The sequence below is a fragment of the Taudactylus pleione genome, unplaced genomic scaffold (genome assembly GCF_031769625.1).
Source record: "Taudactylus pleione unplaced genomic scaffold, aTauple2 ptg001990l, whole genome shotgun sequence".
NCBI lineage: Eukaryota > Metazoa > Chordata > Amphibia > Anura > Myobatrachidae > Taudactylus > Taudactylus pleione.
The window spans coordinates 5833084-5851826 of NW_028286386.1; the positions used below are offsets into that span (position 1 = coordinate 5833084).

Sequence of the window (18743 nt, forward strand, 5' to 3'; positions counted from 1 at the left end):
TTGTTGCAGCTCCCTGAAGGCTCCTCTGTGCAGATACAGCCTGGGAGTAAATGAAATAAAATAAAAATGGAACAAGCACTGTCTGAATAATGCTATGTAAAAGTGCCAGTTAGTGTAGTACTAACACTAGAACCATTTTTTTACATTTACATGTATTAAAAGACATCAGTAGCTATGAGCACTTAGGGTCGCAATCAGTTAGGGGTGATGTTTGGCTGTGCACATATTGACTGCATCCCATTTTCCCATTATAGTAGGCTCAACATCGCAAGTTTTTCTGCTCACCTCTGCGGAGTGTGAGAAAAAATGTGCGATGCTGCTGGTTGCAATATGCTGTTCCGGAACATCACATGTCTATTATACTGCTAATTGGATCCTCTCCCCTTTGTGATTTTATGCAATCAAAGAACTAGTCCATTTCCTCTTTTGTGTACATTGTAGTGTATCATCATCTTATAGCACTGGTTTAATTTGCTGAGCGGCGGATTTTACAAGCAGCTGCTTCTCAATGTGTTTAACCCAGAAATGTTATATTGCAATGATACTAAAAAGAAAGCACTTTGTGTTTTGTAATTAGTATCTCTGCATTTTAAATTTACAGGTTTAACCACATTGAGAAGCTGCGGCTTGTAACAGCTGCCGCTTTAGGGATGGCCTTTGACAGGTTAACCATTGATGGTTTTGAACAATCGGAAGGAAACCATTGATGGTTCGGATCACACATTTGCAGACCACAGCTGTAGTCTGATATCGAACACCTGCTGCCGATGCTCCCCATCAGTGGACATACATCAGTGGTAAAATTAGTTACCATAGGTGCCAGACCATGATTGGTTACTAACAATCTATGGTCGAGGACCAACCCTACGCCACTTAGTGTTAGTACCCCCTTGGTGTTATATGTACATAAGCTAGCGTTACAGATACAGGGGCAGTTGAACAATTTACTATTTTTTGCTTTGCATGTACGCACAAAGGCGCTGTTACGATTGAGATGCACAGAGTCAGAACTGTATTGGAAAAGTGCTGGGCGATCCTGGGCAGTGACTGGGAGGTGGCCAAGCAGACGCACTGAGATGGTCTGTCTTATGGGTGTGTTATGGGATGGTTGCAGGTGTGTCACTAAAGTGTTTGCGTGCACAGACACTGTCGTTCACACTAGAGACCATACTCGGGCTGAAAATCTGTACCTGCCATAGGATTGGTGCAAGTTTCCATTGTGCAACTGATGGTGGCGTCTAAAGAAGCACCAGGCGGTATTACAGCATCTACAGGCGCTCATGGTGGGCATCTCAGTCTTTGCACCGTCATAGACACCGATGTACACCAGGCAAGGGATTTGTAACAGCATTTGCATAAAGTCGTACACGGCGACTGCCAAAAGATGCGCCTGCATGCACCTGGTGATCAGCCCCACAATGAGGCTATATTGCTCAATATATATTTTGGTGACTTAATTGTATAGCTTATGGAAAGCTACTCCATTTGCTATGTGTACATGAATTTATGCAGTTGTTTATTTCTTTATAGCGCACACATTACATAGCGCTTTCCAGAGTCATTCACATCAGCCTGTATATCCTGCCCCATGTACAGTCTAGGATTTATGTTTTTCAGAAACATATTAACCTACCAGTATGTTTTTTTGAATTGTAAGAGGAAACCAGAACACCTGGAGGATACCCATGCAAACATGAAGAGAACATACAAACTCCATATCAATGGGGTCCTGGGTAGAATCGAGCACATGACCCCAGTGCTGGGAGGCAACAAAGCTAACTATTGCGCCACCATGCTGCCATACTATTCCAAGATCACTTAGTGGAAGGAATTCAGGGTGGCATGGTGGCACACAAAAAAATGGTGCTTACATCTCTTTGGAAAAGTACAAAAGTGTCACAGAATTGTTTAATTAACTTTAAATTCACAGAGAGAGAATATCGCCTCGTATGCCTTAACCAGCTATATTAGATGTGGTTTGTGTAGCAGGTGTCTCTGCATTGAAAAGTACAAGGTGGCTCAATATTACCGAATCCTGATGGAATGACTGGCAACACCACTGAAAGCGTATGTCTCCATGCCTGCCCAATCACCCGATCATTTATAGAATATGGTGCTCAGACATACATACAGCCAACAAATGCTTATTACATGACACCCTGTTTCCTGTATTCACTTGGCACTAAACAACTTTTTCCGGCCGGCTGAGTGTACTGATGACAGGGTTGCATAAAATCAGATTTAAAAAAAAAAAATCAATAATGGATTTATTTGATTTAAATAGGTTTAAAAATTTTTTTTTAAATGTTTAAAAACTTAAAACGTTTACTTAGGATTTTTTTGTTAATTTTTTTTTTATTTAAAGTAAACGTTTTACTTTTTTTTTTTTTTTATAAAAAATCCTATTTAAATCCCAAAAATCTGATTTAAATCAAATAAATCCTTTTTTTTTTTTTTTTAAATCCAATTTTTATGCAACTCGTCTGATATGAGATGTTTTCTTCTATTGAGATGTGAAGTGTCAAAAACAGTGTAAGTTGATTCATGTTCACACTTAGGCCTCCTATTTTATATATTGATGTATTAAAAGCCTCATATCTCCACACCTCAGACGACTGACAGTCTTGTTTGAGTATGTTGACTAAATAGTACCAGCAAATGAAGGAACTGTAGCTTTCAGAAATAAATAATTAGCGTAGCTTCGTGCCTCGCAGTGTCATTAGTTCCTAGTGAGTGGACATGTTGCATTCTCATGTTTACTGGTCCATCGCACAGAATGCCTGTTCCCCCTGTGTCAGGTATCCGCACACTGCGGTCCACTGTGTTTGTCATAGTAGTTATAAATAATCAAACGGGTCACAAATCCTTCACTTGGCTGTTTATTAGAATTAAGAGGCACAGATCCATTTTAAATGTTATCAGTATTCCACCTTTTTCCCAGTCACAAGACCATGTATGTCATTTTGACATTGTTCTCAACATTAAAGTAAAGTTTTATTTCCAGGGACATTTTGTCCCTAATTAGATGGATCTGTGCATGTTATTTATCGCGTTCTTTAGAGAAAGACTTTGGGCCTGATGCAGAGGTGACGGCAGCGGATCTGACAATTTATGCTAATGCCACAGGAGCCATCTTTTCTAAAAAGACGCCCACTGCAGGCTTCTCCGATCCACAGCCTGCGTCCGAAGACTTGGCATCGGATTCACATTGCGACCATGGGGCATCTCAGAATGCCCGCCACACCTAAGCTGTCAGGGCCAGAGAATCTGCATTTGGAGACGCAGACTCTGGCTTATTCACGGCCAATAAAACTAAGCACTACTGCGGCACATGCGCTGAAAAAAAAAATTATTGTCCACTTGCGGCCAATTCGGTAATAATTTTGGGTCTGAATCAGACCCATAATCACTACAGCCTTCAAAATGTGCATGCTTACTAGTCATGGTGGTAATATTTTTAAATAATAGGATAAAACTGATCCAATATTTAATGCAGGATTTATTATCAGTTATTTATAAAGCGCACATATTCCGCAGCGCTTTACAGAGAGAATATTTGTCCATTCACATCAGTCCCGGCCCCAGTGGAGCTTACAATCTAGGTTCCCTACCACATGCTCACACACACACTAGGGTTAATTTTGTTGGGAGCCAATTAACCTACCAGTATATTTTTGGAATGTGGGAGGAAACCGGAGTACCCGGAGGAAACCCACGCAAGCACAGGGAGAATATACAAACTCCACACAGTTAGGACCATGGTGGGAATTGAACCCATGACCGTAATGCTGACCATTACACAGTCTGTGCTGCCCTTCAATAGGATCCTATCAAATCCAAAGTATGTTTGGAAAGATTGTGTTATGTTAAGACATTTTAGAATTAGTTTCAGCAGAATATCATAGGCTTGTGCATTCAGCCAAATCCTAAAATATAAATTTGTCTTACACCTAAAAGGTACTCCCCTTCCTAGAGGGCTACTATTATTTATATAGTACATGATACAAACTAAGACCAGACACTGAACATTGCACCTAGTATACAGAAGAGAGACAGGAATTCATTTTTATTGAAAACCTGGGCCCAGACACCAACCACTGTCTCTGGAAATTGACAATGGTTAACAGTTAGTGTGATAGGAGACTAAGGTTTGTAAATATTTAATTAAAGAAATTGTACACCTTCCTCATGTCACTGTGTTTGGGGCCACCCAGTTACTACCGCTAATACTAAATTTGAGCTTCGCATTCATTGTAAATACAAAACACAACCCAAGTGCAACACTTTTGTACAAACTGCGAGTCTTAGTTGTTTGGATGTGTTGGACAAGAAGAATAATCATTAAATGCTAGCTTATTTAAAATGAAGAAGGTTTGCTGCTGAACATTACCAAAACCATTTTATTCACCTACTATTGATCATACCTATTCACTATGAATTTTATGATGCATTACACAAACCCTCATAGTACCTTATTGATGGGGACATGAAATTTGTGAAATTACAGAAAGTTGCAGAGAGATGCATGTATTATATGCTGCCGAGACCATGTACTAAATACCAATCATGGAATTTTAAAGTTTCAAAGTGTATACACTATTCTCATACTATTGTGTTGGCTAAACCTTTCTTGGCTCCCCCATCATTCTATGTTTTGTTTTCAGTGCAGATTGGATTTAATTATCAAAACCTAGCCTAGCCGAGCACAGTGTGAATTATTAAAATGTCTTTGTCGGTATGTGGAATAGTTATTTCCTATGCTGTAAGTGCCGCAACTTAATGTGCGGAATGCTCCTCCATAACTGTTTATGGACTGTGGATGGGCCGCAATGAAGTACAATATTACACATCCACATTAGAAGTCTTCATCAGAATATCTTTCCACTTTACCCATGTTCAGAAACCAGAAGAAGCAGGGCAAGCATTGCATACAGTAGTCTGTGCAAATTGTTCAGCTAGTGATGAGCTCAGACTTGGCATTTTGATACAGAGCCTTTTAATGGTGAAAAGGACATAGAATAGAGGTGAATGAGAAGTTCAAAGGGGAGGGGCTAGCACACCAATAAGCTTAAAGTGAGGTGTGCTTTGAGACACTTATATTAATCAAAGGGGACCCCAGAGGGTTTGGCAACTGTGCATCCCAGGGAAGCACAATTTAGTTATTGTATAATATCGAAGAGGGGGTGGGGATGGGGTTTACTTACAGTATACTATAAACCATTTGTTTGGAAAGATGTATTCCTTACAAATGTTTTGTGGATCTTAATGGACACACAGGTGACAATCTATAGCCCAACCACTTTGATACATTGACCTGTGATTCTGGGTGGAGATTCACATAAATTACACTGTTAATGAAGCCTGATGATTGTAACCACTCCGGTTCATTATTTAGTTTGTCCTTTGTACTCATCTGAGACACAGAGAGTGCAACACACTTGAGAAAAGAGACTAAATACATCAGTTAAATTTCCTCTCCCAACAAGTGTAAAGGTGCGTATCCACTACATGAGAGTGGAACGATTGTACAATTACAACATTGTAATCGTTCTTCATCCTGTGCAGTGGATAATGTGCCCACACTGAAGAAATGTTGTTCAGTGCAGGCACCCTCCATCATCCCCGAACATGCACAACCTGTCGCTATCGACAGGGTGACCTGCATGTTCAGACGATGAGCGATGCCAACAACGACCAGCGGAAGCGCGCATCGCTGGTTGTTGCCGACATTTTTCCGCACGATAAATGAGCGATTGAACGATTACGATGTCGGAATCGATCAATCACTCATTTTAATAATCTAGTGGATACTCGCCTTGAGAATGGGAAATTGCCTGCTCCTATCCATGTATGTAGTTCAGCAATGAAGCTTTAGATTTGGACTATTATCCATTAAGTAAGAACAGGATATGAAAACAATACAAGGTGTGTGCACACTTGCTGCAGAGGAGACTACATCTTAGAACCTTTTAGAAGTAAAAATGTATTTGCATACCTGTAGCATGCCACATACGTTACTGCAGTGAAAAGCCCTTCATATTCACTTCTGGATAAATTCAGGAGACCTGCATTTAACTAGATGGCATAAATACATGTCATTACTTTTGTTGTAATTTGTAAACTCCGACATGTATATTTGTGAACTTTGCAATATGCTTGTATGCTTGCTTTGGAGGCATTTTAATCCCAACATCTGTGTACTCCCATGTGTTAGCAATATTCTTTATATGACATGTAAATATGTTCCTATAATTTCATAGCCGTGAATTAAATCAATGTGCACTATATGAAGATTTCTTTATCACTTGCTGTTCCCATTAGGGACACTGACTGATTGTGACAGACCTGGGCAGGGAGGTGCAGGGTGTAGTAGGAATGCTATAAAACATGTTTATTATCATATTGAAGGGAGGAGGCCATGTGTGGGCTGATATACACACCTTGGTTAACCTGTTACTGGCCAGTGCACCAGGTATTCATTCACATTTTTGCTTTGCGGGATGTTACGATAATAACTAACTGTCCACAGGTGGGAGTAAAAATAAGCATTGGTTACAGTACCGTAATACCCATTGTGTGCAATAGCAAATCCTAAAATCTTGTTCTGTCCCCTTTTAATTTACCTTGTTCCCAATAAGCTAGCTGTGTTCAGAAGTGGTTTGATCATTTTACAATAACAAAAAGAGAACCCCATTCTGCAGGGGGTTAACAGTTCTGCTTATTGCAGAAGTTAAAGAGAGGGAGTAGGTGTGATATTTAACTGTTGGCGGCAGGTAAGCGGGCATGCTCTGCCAACCCACAACATATAGCGCCTATCAAATTAGCCAGTGCTGCTCAAAGTTTTCCTTTGAATTTAATTTGGGATGTTCACACGGAGGCCATTCATTCTGAGCATCACTGCTAAATATACTTGCTATTCGCAAAGTGTTTCTAGTACTTGCTGGCAAGTGTTTGTATTCATTCATTGTACATCACTGCAGCAGTTATACAAATATGAAAGGCAAGGTTATTTGCATAGCTACACATTTCCTAAACAAGGTGACCCTGAGGTGGTTTGCAGTATGAGATTTTTCATTTAAATTGCCACTTTTGCTTTCCATTAAAGCATGGCCAGTCAAACTACTAGCTCCACAATAACACCTTCAAATAGTGTTGTACCTTTGTGGTAGAAGGTTAGAACAATAAGCGCTGCCTGGCTGCTTAGGGAGGCTGTTTATTTAGGACCAGACCATTTTTTTGTAGGCATTGGGTTGTCAAACACCCCCCCCCCCCATCCTATTACTATTTACAGTAGTCCACTAACAAGGGCAGCACAGATAGCCTAGTCCGCAGTGTTTCCCAAACTCATTCTTCAGGAATTTCTGGTATTCTGTAGATCTGGCATGGGTATCAATTAAGGAGTGCAGGAAACTGAGAGGCTTCAAGATACCACAACTCATAGGTAATACAGGTACTGGCAGGCTAGGAATCACGGACTGGAGTAATGTAAGGATACTAGAATTGGAACAGGAACCCAAGCCACCGGACAGCCTCTCACCTAATTGTTCAAAGACCAATCAGGCCAGACAACTACTCCAGTGACGAGAAGAACCTGAACTCAAAACTGTATAGTACTAACAGATTCCTGGCTTTTTTTTCCAGGTCCAGACTGAGTCTTATGTAACCAGAGAATAACTTATGAAGCTATATCCCTGGTATAGCTCTGACGCAAGACCTGTACCATAATCCGGAGGGGGAACTCGGGGTAGAGAAACACTTCAGGCACACACAGTACTTTACACCTTGATGCTAAAAGATTGCGACCCGATCATGCTCTCCAGACCTGGAGCCCCAACGCTGACTGTCAGCCCAAGACAAGAGTACACAGTACAGGATAATCAAAATAGTCAACCTAGATTATGCAGTAACCCACTATAGCCACAGAGTGTAGTGATACTTGCAACACAGTCCAGATGATGCCCGCACAATGCAGAGTGGAATCCACTCAGGTGATAAGATATGTGGCAACAGCAGATGGTATGCACCGCAGGTACTCTGGCAGAACTGGAGATAGAGTTGGAAGCGGTCTGTGTGCAGCATGGGAATTGCAATGCTGAGAAATGATACAGACAGATGGAATGCAGACAAAAGCAAGCGGTCTGTGTGCGGCGTGGAAGCTGTGGCGCTGAGATGTTATACAGCGGTGATGGTAAACAGTCCTGGTGGTTATCTGTATGCAGCGTGGGACGCACAGCACTGAGAGGCAAACAGCAATGGTACAAGTGGGTAACTGTTTGAGTTTCAGCAAGGAAAGTATCTGCAGGAGAAAGCTCTGGAAATACAGAAGACACTGAGCCTGGAACAATCTGCAGGAAGAAACACAGTTGTTCAGGCAATGAGTCTCTCTTAGACCTGGAAATATATAGGGAGTGGTAATTGGTCAGGCTGACCAGGTGAGCGGTAATCACTGGGATAGTCAGTTGGAGGTTTTAGACACAGCAATGAATGAGTGTTTAACCCTGTATAGGTGGCTAAGACCACGATTCGTGACGGCACCCCCTCCTTTACGAGTGGTCACCGAACACTTAGGATAGGGCTTAGCCGGATACTTACGAGGAGATTAGGAGCATGTCTGAAGCTCTGATCCAAGATTTCTCTTCAGGACCATAGCCCTTCAAATCCAATAGAATAGTACAAGTTATTTTTTCGAAATTGCGAGTCCAAAATCTTTGACTTCATATTCCTCACCTTGTTCCGTTTGAACTGCAGGAGATGTCGATTTAGGAGAGTAAAATCGATTCAGGACCAGAGGTTTAAGTAGAGAAATATGGAACGAATTGGGTATTCTGATGTATGAAGATAAACTGAGTTTGTATGGGACAGGATTGATGACGAATGATTGGAAAAGGACCAATAAATCGAGGTGCAAATTTCATAGAAGGTACACTCAATCAAAGGTTGCGGGTGGATAGCCAGACTCTATCTCCAATTTTCATGCTGGGAATATTTCTGCGGCTTTTTTTGTCTGCTTGGATTTTGACATCAATTTCCAGCAGGAACGGGCTGTCAATCTCAGGTTTTCTCATAATGAAATAAAATCTTGTTTGAGTTGTTGAAAGGCTAACTGTGCCTCTATCGACCATTTGGCTGGCTTGGCACCTTTACTTGTCAATGCCGTGATGGGTGCAACCACTGTGTAGTAACCTCGATTTGAATTTCCAGTAATAATTGGCGAACCCCAGGAAATGCTGAATTACCTTTTTAAGATGGTAGGTTGAGGCCAGTTCAGGATGGCTTGCACTTTCTTGGGGTCCATGGCGAGTCCAGTACCAGATATGATGTAGCCAAGAAAGAGTATGGATGTTACCCCAAAAGTGCATTTCTCTCTCTTGCAATACAACTGATTTTGTCAAAGTCACTTAAGAGCCTCCTTCACGTGGGAATGATGAGTTTGAATAGCTGGAGAAAAAAATGAGTATATCATCTAGATACATAACAAGAGTCTTGTACAAAAGGTCACAGAATATTTAATTGACATGCTGAAATACTGCAGGTGCATTACATAGTCCAAACGGCATTACGAGGTATACGTAATGACCATCCCTGGTATGAAATGCGGTCTTCCACTCATCACCCTTTCTTATCTGTATCAGGTTATATGCTCCACGAAGATCTAATTTTGTGAACACAGAGGCTCCCTTGACACCATCAAATAATTCGGTGATGAGTGGCAATGGGTATCTGTTCTTGATAGTCATATCGTTTAGGTCCCGATAATTGATGCAAGGTCTTAATCCGCCATCTTTCTTTATCACAAAAAAGCACCCTGCCCCAACTGGAGATGAGGAGGGCTGAAGAAAGCCACGTTCCAACTTCTCTATTAGATAAGCCGCCATGGCTTTGGTTTCAGGAACGGATAGACCCTTCAACGAGGAGGAATTTTACCTGGGATTAGATCGATTGGACAATCCCAAGGTCGATGTGATTGCTGAACACATCCACAAATTGTCTGTAAGGTAAAGGTAATTCCGATGCCACCTCTTCTATTGTGACACAGTGAAGAACAACAGTCTGTAAACAAGTCTCAGTACACTTGGGGCCCCAGGCAAGAATATGCGGTGAAGACCAGTCAATGTGTGGGTTGTGATATTGTAACTATGGATATCCAAGAACAATTGGACTCATAGATTCTGGAATCTCTAGGAAGGAAATATAGTTCAGAGTGCAATACTCCCAAACCCAAGGTCACCGGTTTGATCTGGAACGTAATACGGCCTCCAGGAATATGACTACCGTCCACAGCAGTCAACGTAATGGGAACTGCTAATTTCCTGCAGCTCCTAAGTCCACTAGAGCTGAAAATAAAGGAGTTGATTTGTACAGATATAGCACAGTCTTTATTTTGGGGAGTACGAAGAGCCACTCCTAGACCGACCTCCCTGTCGTCAGCTGGGAGGCAGCTTTTCCCGACTTATGAGGACAATTCTGTAAAAATTTACCAGGCTTGGCACCATAGATACCTAATCTCTTTTAACCGTCGCTCACCTTCTCTGGGTGAAAGACTGGCTTTGCCAAGTTGCATTGATTAGACGGGAAGACGATGGTGAGCTCTCCCAAGGAACTGATTGGAATTTGGGTTGTGCCAACTTCTTTTCCAACTGTCTTTCACTGAAGCGAATATTCACTCTGTTAGACATAATTCATCCAGGTTAGATGGTAAGTCTCTGGAGGCTAATTCGTCCTTTATACGATCATATAGTTCTTGCCAAAAAACTGCCACCAAAGCCTTGTTGTTCAGAGGCAATGACCCGCTCATGCCCTTCAGACCTGGAACCCCAACGCTGTCAGCCCAAGATAAGAGCACACAGTACAGGATAACCAAAATAGTCAACCTAGATTTATGCAGTAACCCACTATAGCCACAGAGTGTAGTGATACTTTCAACACTGTCCAGGGACGGGATGCCCTAAACGGAAAATGCAGTAAAACTCCTCTTTACCGCAATTTTCGTATGCATCAATCAGCTAGCCGCCGGGCTCCGATGCGGAGGGTAACGCCAGCTGGCGTTACCCTATAGAAGCCTATGGCCTTCTACCGCATCGCGCTGCTATGAGGGATTCGATCGGATCAATCCCAGCATGCCCCGCGGCATGCGCAGGTGGACTCCCGGGTCATAACCCGGAAGTCCACAAGGCGGCAGGGATCGCAAAGGACAGCTCTTATCGGAAGAGCTGTCCTTTGCTGTACTGATCGCATATGTTAGTGCATATGCGATCTGTACAATTGCGGTATCCGGCGGTAAGTGGAGCACTGTTAGTGCATCTCGCCCCAGATGATGCCCGCAAAACGCAGAGTGGAATCCACGCAGGTGATAAGATGTGTTGCAACAGCAGATGGTATGCACCGCAGGTGCACTGGTAGAGCTGGAGTTGGAAGCGGTCTGTGTGCAGCGTGGAAGCCTCGGTGCTGATAGATGATGCACAGCGATAGATTGAATGCAGACAACGATCTTTGTGAGCAGCTAGGAGAGCGGTAATCACTGGGATAGTCTGTTGGAGGTTTTAGACACAGCAATGAATGAATGTTTAACCCTGTATAGGCGGCTAAAACCATGATTCGTGACACTGTAGTGTTAATTCTAGGTGCGGCGCTGGGCAGGGTGTCTGACTGTAAAAAGGGCTCCGTCATGCACGCCAAAGACGGTCATTCAAAAAGTGGTGTGGCCACGAGAAAATGGTGTTTCCTTAAGATGCATCCCCTTTTTGTTACTCTTGGGGGTGTGCCCGGCACTTGCGGACATGCTGGGCTGACCCCAAGCTCCCCCCTCACTGTGAATAGATGCTGTGCGCATGCACCACAATTTATCCCTCCCGCGGGACACTGCGACCTGCGTGTGGGGTTGGCACCCGGCAGGCTGTTTTAGCAGGGCACTAGTAGGTAGGGCAGGGCGCGTTTTGCTGTTTTAAAATTGGACAGGGTGATGGCGCCCTGCTAAAACAGCCTAGCGGGAAGACTTACTGCCTCACAGCGCTGAGGTCTTGGGTTAATTCCCACCAAGGCCCTTGTTGATCTCCAGTGCTTGTGTGATTTTCCTCTGGGTGCTCTGGGATCCTCCCACAATCCAAAAATATACTGGTAGGTTAATTGGCTTCTGACAAAAATCAACCCTAGCGTGTATGTGCATGTGATGGGGAATATAGATTGTAACTTCTACTGGGGCAGGCACTGATGTGAATTACCAAATATTCTTTGTAAAGCCGTCTGCGCTATATGAATACATGGTAATAAATCATAATAACAATTCTTCTGTTAGAACTGGCGCGTATGGTTACACTATGATGTTGTGGCTCACCTCCACTGCATTACTCAACTGATATTGGGTCATTATAAGTTCTAGTGTGAATGAACATAAGATTCATGCTGTCTAAAGGTGCCCATATAGTTGTTCTTTGTGTGTTCTGCGACCCTGATGCGTGTCCCCGCCGTCCTCTAGTTGGATCACAGATCAGATGGTTTTGCAGAGAGATCTACGATCTTTTGAGTACAATGTGATACACTTCTATGCATCTTATCCTATGATCGTAATGATCAGTCGTACACCATTTGACCACATCTTATGAAAAATTTAAAGGGAAGAATTTTCAAGGGCATTCGTACAACACATCTTACCAACTTTGAATTGCACCGTGTATGGGGGCCATAAGTATATCTGGTATCTGTGACTACAAAGTAAAGGAGTTGTTCACAATATTTATTTGGATAATGGGGAATACTATGCTAAAATGAGAGAATATGAAGCTTACTTTTAAGAAAAAGAACAGTATGTTTGTACCTTTTACAGTTGTAACTCATTTGTTAAGTATATTGCTTCATAGTATGGTAAGAGTTGTGTATAATTATACTGTACTGACCTTTTTGCCTATAATTTTCTGAGATATTGATGTAAGAGGTGACCTAAGTGACTTCCAAAGAGGTGTGATTGTTGGGGAACTTAAGGTGCCTATCCACTAGACTATTAAAATGAGCGATTGAAAATCGTGCAAACATGCTGGTCAACCTGACTATAAGGTCTGGTTCAGCATGTTTGCAGATGATTGATGTGCCTACACTGACGACTGCTTATTCAGTCTAGGCACATCACAGACTGGCAAACGACTGCACGATTACAATGTCGTAATTGTGCAGTCTTTTGCCTGTCTTCTAGTGGATAGGCACCTTTTAAGACAGCTGAAGTTGCTAGTGTTTCATGAGCAACACTGTCTATGGTGATGTCAGCCTGGGATGTCTGAGGGAAAACTATTATCAGGAAAGGCCAACCATGGGAGTGGAAGTGCATAGGCTTAATCAGGATTGTGATCTCTGGGCCTGATTCAGACCCGCTCACGAGCGATCAAGAGCGGGTCGATGTTGGCCCAGTGCGCATGCGCACGAGACCCGGATAGCGACAGGCAAGCCGTCGCTCCGGGTCTCGCTACAAAGGGGGCGTGCTGTCGATGTTGAGCGACAGCACGCCCCCTTTGCTGGGCGTGCCGGGGGTGTGGCTGCCCAGATGGAGGCGTTCCCATGGGAACGCCTACTGTCTGGGGCCGGCCCCACTGACATCACTAGTCAGTGGGAGTGCCTTCGGCTCTGATAGAGCCGAAAGCACTCCAGGGCTTGCGGCAGCGAGACCCTACCACAAGGGTCTTGTCGCAAGCCCGTTGGTCGCGACATCATCGCGATAACCATCGCGACCATCTTCCTGGCCGCTCGCTATAGCTGTGGGTGGTCACCCACAGCTTTACGAGCGGCCAGGAGGCCGCTCTAAAAATTGAGGACAGCCCTGATTCAGAGCGAGCGCTCTGTCAGAGCGTCTGGCTCTGAATCAGGGCCTCTGTTCATTTATTTAAAGCTCAAGGTAAAACGTGCAACCTAATTCAGAAGACTGCACATATAAGTAGGAAACTATCCAATGAGAACTCCAGATGATAACAGTCCATAAACTACTCATTACACCTATCCATTCACATCTTCATTTATGCGAAGATGGGTAGTGGACTACCAAGCTGTGGAGTAAGGTAGTCTAGTCAGATGAATTATCCATCAACTAGGAAGGGTTCTGGTCATTCTGTAAGGTTGTGGGGCGCTTATCATGGTTTGAGTGCAGTCATTCTCTTAGCAGGCAAGGTCAATGCTAATCGCTACATATAGGTACTGAAAGATCATCTTCACCCCATTTTGGAGCATTTGTTTTTCTTGATGGGAGGAAAGTCTTCCAGGATGACCGTGCACCCATCTAATGTGAGGAATTTGATTGTCTAAAGGGTCCTATCCATTAGCAGATAAATTTGAACGATGAACGATTTATCATTCAGTCGTTCAATTTATCTGCTAATGTATAGGCTCTGAACGATAAAAATGTGCACTCCCGCGGCCGACAAACTGGGTCTTTTGTCTCTCCAACATGTTGGTCAATTATCGTTTATCGCTGACAGATATTAGAAATATCTGTTGCGGTAAACGATGAACGATTTTTTAATGAAAATGAATAGAAACATAAAAAAAATCCACTCCTAGAATGATGTCATGCAATATCGTTCGTCGTTTGCAAAAATCTGTCATTTATATGACCAATATCTGTCACAGCAGCCCCAGGAATTTTCAAATCTTTTGTCTTTCAGCAATAACTGCTAGTGGATAGGCCCCTTTAAGCAGACTTTCCCAAACTCCGCCATTACAGTCCAGCTTTTAAGGATATCCATGCTTGAGCACAGGTGACATAACTAGTACCTAATTCGATTTGATTTAACCATCTAAACTCAAGGATAGATATACCTAAAATCTGGACTGTAATGGCGTAGTTTGAGAAACTCTGGTCTAAAGTCACGGGTGATATTAAATTGTTTGTTCTGATGGGTGTGAGTGCTACGTGTGCCCATTACTTATCGTGCATGTTACACCCAAATGCACTGAGATTAGCCATGTAAAGCGGCTAAACCCATGCAAACTACTAGATGCGCTACCCAAATGGTAGTTTGGGCAACCAAAACCCCACTTTGGGCTGATTTTTGCTCGCCACTTCAGGAGAGTGTGAGCAGAAATAATGGGCGCACAGCGATACAAACAAATAGCTCCTCTCAATGAGCCAAAGTCCTGCCTGTACCCAATCCATCTTCTATGGGATATTCTGGAGCGATACCTGAGAAAACGGTTTCCACCACGATTGACCAGTTGAGTAACTTTCTCAAGAAATGATGCTTTATACATGCACATTTCCATACACTGATAGACTGAATTGGTGGTCCAGTGTCTTTATAAGTGTCTTTATATTGTTTTAAAACCCGCAGTCACCTAAATCAACCAATCAAAAGAAAACGTGGTTTAGAGTTGGACATAGAGTAAATGTACTTATGAAAAATGTGTTTTGCACAAATTTTGCTGCGCTACACATGTGCAAAATTTTCAAACATATTTAAAGGTCAATTCAAATCTGCTTGAAAATGAGCAAATTCGGGCAGGGAGCGGATTGCGATGAGTGCAACGGCAACTTGACACCTTTTGCAGCTAATTGGATTGATCCCTTAAAGTTAAAAATTTCATCCATTTGCAGCACCTGGATAAGTGGATCATGTGCAAGTAGCATATAATAAGTGTGTACATACAAGTTTTGGCTGTTGATAATGATTATTGTTAATTGTCAAGTTTTTTTTGTACAAAGACTGTGGGCCCGATTCAGACCCGCTCGATGGTGGCCCAGTGTCGTGCGCATGCGCGAGACCCGGATAGCGACGGGCAAACTGTCGCTCCGGGTCTTGTACCAAAGGGGGCGTGCTGCCCGTGCTGCTCCATCTGGGCAGCCACACCCCCGGCACGCCCAGCAAAGGGGGCGTGCTGTCGCTCAACATCGACAGCACGCCCCCTTTGTAGCGAGATCCGGAGCGACGGCTTGCCTGTCGCTATCCGGGTCTCGTGCGCATGCGCACTGGGCCAACATCGACCCGCTCTTGATCGCTCGTGAGCGGGTCTGAATCAGGCCCAGAGATCACAATCCTGATTAAGCCTATGCACTTCCACTCCCATGGTTGGCCTTTCCTGATAATAGTTTTCCCTTTGGTGGGTGGGCCGGGGGCGTGGCTGCCCAGACGGAGGCGTTCCCATGGGAACGCCTACCGTCTGCGGCCAGCCCCACTGACATCACAAGTGATGTCAGTGGGAGTGCTTTCGGCTCTGTTAGAGCCGAAAGCACTCTTGGGCTTGCGGCAATGAGACCCTACCACAAGGGTCTCGTCGCAAGCCCGATGGTCGCGATGGTCACCCACAGCTATGCGAGCGGCCAGGAGGCCGTTCTGAAAAACCAGAGGGCCAGGCCCTGATTCAGAGCGAGTGCTCTGTCAGAGCGTCCGGCTCTGAATCAGGCCCTGTGTCCACTATTACCCAATAATCCTTAGCCAGTACCAGTACTGTAGAACCTGGGCTGGTTCCAGCTAAAATGGGGTCAAGTGTGGGGTCTTCCTGCTAGTTCTGAGTCTATGCCTAAGCTGGTCCTCACGATTGGGTACCAGACTGAGCCGTGTCCGCAAAGGACTGTAGCCTCTAAAGAGGTCCACATAAAATAGCTCCTCTCAATGAGCCAAATGCACCTCCTGTTAAATATTATCATCCCTGCCCTGAGACTCTTCTGATCACCCCTAAGGTTTGGTTTATTGGGGTAAAAGATTGCAGGACCCTGCAGTGGCAACTCTTATTGCCACAAAGAATTCCCCATTACAATAGTAGGGTATCAACAAGAACTGCTCCTTTTCTAAATTGACCGGGAGGGTCACTAGCCAACCACCAGCAGCTGGCAGTGGAAACCAGTTGTGATTTAATGAGGCTAGCTCAAAAGCCACTCCGCCAATAAACCGTTTTTCAACTGTCATTTATTATTACTAACAGTTACTTATACAGCGCTAGCATATTCCGCTGGGCTGTGCAATTGGGAGCAGACAGTAATAGACGAGCCTTGGTAATAACAGACAGACATAGAGGTAAGAGGACCCTGCTCTCAAGGTTACATACTATAGGGAAATAGGTTTTGATACACAAGGATAGTTGCTACATATTGGTCCAGCTAGATTAGCGATACTTACCTTAAAGTACCATCAGGTTTTTCATGTCTGGATGCCGCTGTCGGGAATTGAACCGCCAGCCTTGCGGCCGGCGGTTAATCATACAGATTCCATCTGCTTCTGTGGCCGGATAATTGCTGTGCTGCAATATTCTTCACAGCTGTTTTATTATACTTAAATTAGTGGGCATCTTAGCATTTGTATACATATACTACCTCTTTAGTTTTACAATTACATTTTTGGAATACACAGGGTTAATACAATATTTTATAATTAGTATAATAGGTTATGCTTACCAGGTAAGTGATGCTTATCAGCTGGTTCTATGAATCATCCTGAAATTGTGTAGTTTAGATTGAAACCCTTTTTAAGGTCCTTGTCAGCTGGCAGAAACAGCCATTTGAACATTTTATAGATCCGACGCCAGTGATCGCATTAAGCTGATTAAAGTGTTGGCCCCAAGGACCCCTCACTTTAAAAAATGGGGGTCCTAATCTACTGTTTCTGGGTCCCATCATATATGGCAAGTGAGGGTAGGTAGCAATTGGGACAGTGGTAGGGTCTGGTAGTAGGGGTAGAGGGGGTTAAGGGCAAATGGCAGTTGGGGTAGAGCTGGGGTAAAGGCAGGGAGAATTTGGGGTGGAACTGGTGGTAGAGGAGGGGGTAGGTGCATACAGCATGTTGTGACAGTACTGAGGGCAAGGAGGAGGTTGGGTGGTAGGGAGGGGCCAAGAGTAGACAGCAGCTGGGGCAGTACTGGGGGCAATGAGGGGGTTAGGGGCAGGCAATACTGGGGGTAGGGAGGAAGTCAGGATAGCAACTGGGGTAGTACTGGGGGTAGGTAGGGGCTAAGGGTAGACAGCCGATGAGTCAGTGGTTACCGCCTTCCTCCTGCTTGGAGCCCCTGGTCGGGTCACTGTTGTCCGCCTCCAGCTACCTCCTGTCCCATGCAGTGTCCACCTTCCTGGCCTCCTGCATTTAGAGAGCTGGCTGAAAAAGTCTGGGATGGATCGCAGTTTGCTGGAGGGACCCGACACCACGGACAACGCTGCAGACAAGGAGGATGCCTGATGCCGAGCCTAGAGAGCGGAGAGGCACGCTGGTGGGCAGGGAGGGAAGGACTAATGTCTCAGGCTGCAATTGGATGAGGAGACACTCCCGTCTGCGGTGATTAGTTGGGTGACGCTGAGGATGTTATTGGGCCAGGAGCTGTGGCTCGCACAGAGGGTCTGATTCAGAGTCGGACGCTATTTGCGTACGGTCATTCCAAAAAAGGGCCGGCTATTTAAATTGAGCGCTCGCTCATTGCGGTATGTTGACGCCTCTATGTCTGAGCGAGCGAACGAAAAATGCGCTCGCTATTTTGTAAAGATGCCCCTTTGCCGTTCGCATCACACGTCATCTCCGGTATTTTTGATTAATCGGGTACATCGAAAGGCATCTGAACTGCTCGCAGTGCTTGTGGTAGGTTTATCCTACCGCTATCACTGCGAGCAGTTCAGGCTAAAAGACAACCAAGTGACGTGGTCGATGACGCTCCTTTACTAATTATGCACTCCCATTAAACCCCCTTTTTACCATTAGGCACGCCTGCGTTCGGATCTCCACTCCCTCGTTTTCAAGCACCTTCCCCTGTTACCACCCACAAACGGTACATTCTGGCAATCAAATCAGCAG

At 44.2% G+C, this 18743-nt stretch overlaps 1 protein-coding gene across 2 annotated transcripts in view; it reads left to right on the forward strand.

Annotated features, from left to right (window-relative positions):
* CLTB (clathrin light chain B) overlaps window positions 1-18743 on the forward strand; it is a 37481-nt gene that overhangs the window by 840 nt on the left and 17898 nt on the right. The window lies entirely within an intron of this gene.